We start from the raw sequence: 7,456 nt of genomic DNA, 5'->3' as shown, positions 1-7,456 counted from the left end.
ACCATAATTTATCTATCCATTCATCTGTTGATGGGCATCTTGGTTGCTTCCATCTTTTTGCTACTGTAAACAGTGCTGCAATGAACATGGGTGTGAAGGCTCTTATTTCTTTAGGGTATATTCCAAGGAGTGGAATTGCTGGGTTGTATGGTAGTTCTATTTCTAGCTTTTTAAGAAAGTGCCAAATTGATTTCCATAGTGGTTGTACCATTTTACATTCCCACCAGCAGTGTGTAAGTGTTCCAGTCTTTCCACAACCTCTCCAACATTTATTATTTTGTGTTTTTTGGATTAATGCCAGCCTTGTTGGCGTGAGATGAAATCTCATTGTAGTTTTGATTTGCATTTCTCTAATAGCTAACGATCGTGAGCATTTCTTCATGTATCTGTTAGCAGCCTGAATGTCTTCTTTTGTGAAGTGTGTGTTCATATCCTTTGCCCATTTAGTAATTGGGTTATTTGTCTTTTTGTTGTTGAGTTTTTGCAGTATCATGTAGATTTTACAGATCAGACGCTGATCGGAAATGTCATAGCTAAAAACTTTTTCCCAGTCTGTAGGTAATCTTTTTACTCTTTTGGTGAAGTCTTTGGATGAGCATAGGTGTTTGACTTCTAAGAGCTCCCAGTTATCTAATTTCTCTTTTGGTGTTTGTACGTTGTTAGTAATGTTTCGTACATGGTTTATGCCATGTATTAGGACTCCTAGCATCATCCGTATTTTTTTTCCATGACCTTTATCATTTTAAATTTTATACTTAAGTCTTTGATTCATTTTGAATTGGTTTTTGTGCATGGTGTGAGGTATGGGTCTTGTTTCATTTTTTTGCAGGTGGATATCCAGTTATGCCAGCACCGTTTGTTTAAGAGACTGTCTTTTCCCCATTTAACAGACTTTGGGCCTTTGTCAAATATCAGCTGCTCCTATGTGGATGGATTTATGTCTGGATTCTCAATTCTGTTCCACTGGTCTATGTATCTGTTGTTGTACCGTACCAGGCTGTTTTGACTACTGTGGCGGTATAATATGTTCTAAAATCAGGTAGTGTGAGGCCTCCCACTTTGTTCTTCTTTTTCGGTAATGCGTTACTTATCCAGAACCTCTTGTATGTAGCCTTTGATTTTTATCAATAATTATGTGCTTCAAGTCCCCTTCGCTTTCAGCAAGCGAGGTTGTGTCATCTGCATATCACAGGTTGTTAATGAGTCTTCCTCCAATCTTGATGCCCCGTTCTTCATATAATCCCTTTTCTCAGATTATTTCCTCAGCATACAGATTGAATAAGTATGGTGAAAGGATACAACCCTGACATATGCCTTTCCTGACTTTAAACAATGCAGTATCCCTTGTTCTGTTCGAACAACTGCCTCTAGGTCTATGTACAAGTTCCACATGAGTGCAATGTTATCCATAATTTGTTATGATTCACACAGTCAAATGCCTTTGCATAGTCAATAAAACACAGGTAAACGTCGTTCTGGTATTCTCTGCTTTCCAGCTGACATCAGCAATGATATCCCTTGTTCCAAGTCCTCTCCTGAATCCAGCTTGAATTTCTGGCAATTCCCTGTCAATGTACTGCTGTAATTGCTTTTGAATTAACTTCAGCAAAAATTCACTTGTGTGTGATATTAACCGTATTGTTTGATAATTTCTGCATTCTGGTGTATCATCTTTCTTTGGAATGACCACAAATATGGATCTCTTCCAGTTGGTTGGCCAGGTAGCTGTCTTCCAAATTTCTTGGCTTAGACAAGTGAGCCCCTCCAGCGCTACATCCGTTTGTTGAAACATCTTAATTCCTGGAGCCTTGTTTTTGCCAATGCCTTCAGTGCAGTTTTGATTTCTTCCTTCAATACCATCAGTTCTTGATCATATGCTACCTCCTGAAATGGCTGAATATCAACCAAATATTTTTGGTACAGTGACTCTGTGTATTCCTTCCATGTTATTTTGATACTTTGATTTCCCCACAGAATCCTTCAGTACTGCATCTCGAGGCTTGAATTTTTCCTTCAGTTCTTTCAGCTTGAGAACAGATTACCAATTGCTCACATGCTGAAGAAAAAGTTCTTCCCTTTTGGTTTTCTAACTCCAGGTCTTTGCACATATCATTATAATACTTTGTCTTCTTGAGCTGCCCTTTGAAATCTTCTGTTCAGCTCTTTTACTTCATCATTTCCTCCTTTCATTTTAGCTACTCAACATCCAAGAGCAAGTTTCAGAGTCTTCTCTGGTATCTATTTTGGTCTCTTCTTTCTTTCCTGTCCTTCTAATGACCTTTTGCTTTCTTCATGTATGATGTCCTTGATGTCATCCCACAACTCATCTGGTCTTTAGTCATTAGTGTTCAATGCATCAAATATATTCTTGAGATGGCCTCTAAATTCGTGTGGGATATACTCAAGGTGGTATTTTGTCTTTCGTGGGCTTGCTTTAATTTTCTTCAGCCTCACATTGAACTTGCATATTAGGAATTGATGATCTGTTCCTCAATTGGCCCCTGGCCTTTTTGTCACTGATGATATTGAGCTTCTCCATCATCTCTTTCCACAGATGTAGTCGATTTGACTCTTGTGTATTTCATCTGATGAGGTCCACATGTATAATCACTGTTTATGTTGTTGAAAAATGGTATTCGCAATGAGGAAGTTGTTGGTCTTGCAAAAATCTATTGTGTGCTCCTGGCGCTGCTTTCTTGGTGGTATGAGGTCCACCATGTCTCTCTGCTTGCTTCTCTCTTTTAAATCTCAAAAGAGATTGAATTAAGACAACACCTTATCTTGTAGATTGAGTCCTGCCTCATTAACATAACTGCCTCTAATCCTGCCTTATTAACATCATAGAGGTAGAATTAATGACACATAGGAAAATTACATCAGATGACAAAATTGTGGACAATCACACAATAATGGGAATCATGGTCTAGTTAAGTTGACACATATTTTGGGGGGACACAATTCAATCCATGACAATTGATATCCTAGGCATTAATTAGTGAGCTGAAATGAACTGATGTTGGCTATTTTGAATCAGACAATCATATGGTTGTTGTAGTTAGCTGCCATCAAGTCACCCAGCCCACCACCCATGCGAAACAGGGTTTTCACTGGCCGATTTTCAAAAGTAGATTGCCTGGCCTTTCTTCCTAGTCTGTCTTAGTCTGGATGCTCTGCTGAAACCTGTTCCAGTGTATCATAGCAACATACAAACCTCCATTGACAGACAGGTGATGGCTGCACAGGAGGTGCATTGGCCAGGAATAGAACCTGGGTTTCCCGCATGGAAGGTGAGAATTCTACCACTGAGCCACCACTGCCCCCATTACAGGAGGCATTAGTTCCCCCATTAGTGCTCCCTGAGGCTCGGGGAGATGACTTTCCTTCCCCCGTAGGCACAGTAGCTAGTGAATGGACAAATCATGATTTAAGCAAAACCTAAGGCTCTCTTCATGCCCCAAGCTTCCCTGGTGACTGGCTCCATGTACTGCTCCCCTTTGGCCAGGAGGGACCCTCCAGCCCCTGCTAGCTGAACCTAGAATCCAGGGCCTAAAATCCGGGTCTTGCTCCAACCTCCTGAAAAGCAGGGTTTAAAGCAGAGTATCTTTTAGAAATTTGGGGCTAAGGAGCATATTAGGCTCCAAGGCCAAAAAGGCTGTGATTGCAGTGACCTGGAGCTGGCAGACAGGCTTTTCCTTCCTGTCTTTGCACTTCAGGTGGCCCCAGAGAACTGCCTTGCTCTGTGACCCCAGAGCATCTCATACCCTCTCTGTGCCTCAGTATCAGGCTCCAGAGTGCAAAGAGCCAAGAGCTAGGGCTCTGAAATCACAGCCCCGCACTCAAATCCCAAACCATTTGCTGTTGATCCTGGGCAAGTCTCTGGGTTTGAACCCAGCTCTACCCCTCATAGCTGTGTGATCTTGGGCAAGTCACGTCTCTCTGTGTGCCCATTTTCCTCATCTAAATAAATTAGAATCTGCCTCATAATGCTGTGAGGATTCAGTGGGAAAACACATGGAAAGTACTTAGCACAGTGCCCAGGATGGACATTGTACATGCTCAGTTATCAGAGGCTTCCATATTTATATTATTCACATGCTCTGTGCCTCAGTTTCCCCCTCCATCAAATGAGGCTAAGGAGTCCTAGCTCATTAGGGTGATTGTGAGGAATAAATTCGTTACTGTGGGTTAAGCCTTAGCACAATGCCTGGCGTTTGTACGCACTTGATAAGGATTTGCTATTATTTTTAAGGTTCACCAGCCTGTCCCAGGCCGACATGAGACCATGTGAGACCCCAGCCCCCCACTGGCTGGCTGCGGCTCCAGGCACTGCCTCCGCTGCCATTCGGCTATTATTAGGTCTGGTGTCCTCATCTCAAATCCAGATGGGGAGCTAGAAGGGCCAGCAGGGCCAAGCCTGGTGGGGCGGGATGACTGAGAACAAGGCTGGGAGGCTGGATTAGGCTTTGGGCCCCACCCACCTGCCCTCCCTCGCCTGCAGCTGGTCCAGCCGCCACGTTTACACTTGGCTACGAGGAGGAGGAGGTCGGCACCAAGCACTGCCTCCTGCTTGCCGTGGCCGCCTCCTCCGGGAGGGTTCGCAGCGTTTCCACAGCCTCAGCACTTTTCCCGAAGCCCTAGGGAGACCAGGCCTGCGTGGAAATTTTGAGCCCGACACTGCTAGCCTCCTGAGCCTGCATTTTAGGGCTGTTCATCCTTCTAGCCACAGGTCTGCCTGCCTCTGATGAGGCCTACTGGGTCTGCTGGAGGAAGATCCCACACACATGGGTTCAAATCCCAGCGCTACCGCCAGCATGCTGTATAAACTGGAACAAGTGACTTCACCTCTCTGAGCCTCAGCTTCCTTATTTGTAAAATGGACCTAATCTCAGCACCTACCTCACAGGGCTGTGGTGAGGATTAAACAAGTGAATGGCACATAGGAGAAAGTTAATATATGCCAGTTATTACTGTTATTTCATGCTTGGCTATGCCAGGCCTTGAAGGGGAACAGGGCCCTGGGAGGCTGTGGATTGGGGGTGCAGAGCAGCATTTTTGCTGGGTGACTTGAGGCCTGTCCCTTGCCCTCTCTGGGACTCAGGTTACCCATGTGAGCCACAAAGTAGGAGCTCAGGACCCTATGATGCCAAGATTCAGCTGCTACCCTCAAAGTAGAAAGAAGGACAAACTAGGAAAAACGACAACGTCCCATGTAGGCAGAGTTCCAAATGGTATGGAAAGCAGGGTACAGTGGTTAAGAACAAGGGCTGGACGCCAACCATATGAGTGACCCATTCCACTGCTAGAAATTTACCCGAGTGAAATGCAGGCACGTGTCCATACAAAGGCTTGTACTCAAATGTTCATACCAGCTGTATCTGTAATAGCCCAAATCTGGAGAAAACTCAGATGTCCATTAATAGGTCAGTGGATAAACAAAGTGTGTTATATCCATATAATGGAATACTACTCAGCCATAAAAAGGAGTGAGTTATTGATACATGAAAGAATCTGATTCCATTTATATAAAAACCCTAGAAAATGCATACTAGTCTATAGTAACAGAAAGCAGATCAATGGTTATTGAAGAAGGCGGGTAGGGTAGAAAGGGACTAGAGGGGTGGGGGGCCATGAGAAAACTTTTAGGGGTGGTTAAGTGCTACGCCTGGTAACCAAAGAGTCGGCAGTTTGAATCTGCCAGGCGCTCCTTGGAAACTCTATGGAGGAGTTCTACTCTGTCCTATAGGGTCGCTATGAGTAGGAATCAACTCGACGGCACTGGGTTTGGTTTGTTTTTTTTGGATATGTTAACTATCTTGACTGTGGTGATGGTTTCATTGTATATACATATGTCAAATTGTACATTTCAAATATGTGTAGTGTGTGGTACAAGCAGTTTGCAGTTGGCTACTAACCCAAAGGTTGCTGATTCAAACCCACCCAGCGACTCTGGGAAAGAAAGGTCTGGCAAACTGCTTCTGTAAAAGATTACAGTCAAGAAAACTCTATGGAGCTGTTCTACTCTGTAACACAAGCACATGGGTTTGCCCTGAGTCAGGGGCTGACTCAGCGGCAGCTAACAGCAACAACTGTATGTCAATTATACCTCAAGAAAACAAATTTTAAATTAAAAAAAAAAAAGAACAAAAACTCTGGGTTTGAATCCCACAGGGGGTGCCAGTGTGCCTTGGCCTCCCTGAGTCTATTTCCTCATCTGTAAAATGGTGATCTTGCCTCACAGGGCTCATGAAGGCTCATGGCGATGATCAAATTGCTACACACATGTTGCAAGGGTGACCTGTAGCCAGGGCCTAACCCACTGAGTAGTGATAACACGATGCCCTTCCATAAGCCTAGACCATGTCAGGCACCAGGGACACCCCACAAGTCATAAGAGGTCCAGGCCAGCCCACCAAGAATGTTCTTACTTGTCCATGGGACTGGTTTCCTGGGGCTCACTACTGCCTGGTGGACATCTCAGGCCCCCTTCTTCCTTCCAGGGCCCAGCCCACCAGCCTCCAAGTGCCCTACATTGAAGAGTCACTCTCTTCTGTCTGTCAGCACCTGGGGGCGGGACGCTTCTCCTCCTCCCAAGGCCGGAAGTTTGTCTGGCACTGTTACCTAGAGAAGACAGCGGATGGATGACATCATGGAGGAGGTGGCCTTGCCAAACTGGTTTGCCAAACAGGTGCCCGGCTCCACACCTGAGGCTACAGGCTGTGAGCTTGGGGGCCTCCAGTTCTGCCTATGAGTTGGAGAATTTGAAGCCTCTAGATCTAGCCAACCCTAGCAAGAACCACAGTTCTTCTCCTCTAGGACCCCACGCTCCAGACTCACCTACCCGACTTTTCCCCAACAAGGTCCTCCCAGGCCCACCTCCATTCCTTTGCTTGTGCTGTTCCCTTCTCTAGGTTGCCTTTGCCTGTCCCCTTGGCATGTCCAGATCCTTGGTTCGATCGCCCCCAGGGAGTATTCCGAAACAGCAAATGAGGGCTTTGGTCTCTAAAACTTCTAGAGCCCAGATACCATTCTACTTTCTCTGAGAGGAATCTGTGTCTCCTTCCACCCCAGTCTTAATCTCCTAGTGCTGCTATAACAGAAACACCACAAGTGGGTGGTTTTCAAGAACAAAAATTTGTTTTTCTCACCCTTTAGGAGGCTAGAAGTCCGAATTCAGGGTACTGGCTCTAGGGGAAGGCTCTCTCTCTCTCTTCTCTCTATTTTCTCTGGAAAATCTCTCTCAGTCTGTGTTTACGTCTCTGCACCTAATCTGCTGTTTTTATAGTACTTTTTTATAGTATCTCAAAAGTGGAGATTGCAGCCACAGGTATGTTATTGTGTCGATTCCAACTCACAGGTGCAACCCCACCTTCCATCTCCATTTTCTGCCCCACCCACAGCTGATCTCTCCTCCTTTTCCCACTCACAACCCATACCTGACCCCTCCTTACTTCCCAGT

Source organism: Loxodonta africana, chromosome 19 (genome assembly GCF_030014295.1).
Source record: "Loxodonta africana isolate mLoxAfr1 chromosome 19, mLoxAfr1.hap2, whole genome shotgun sequence".
Lineage (NCBI taxonomy): Eukaryota > Metazoa > Chordata > Mammalia > Proboscidea > Elephantidae > Loxodonta > Loxodonta africana.
Note: the sequence above shows the minus strand (reverse complement) of the source record.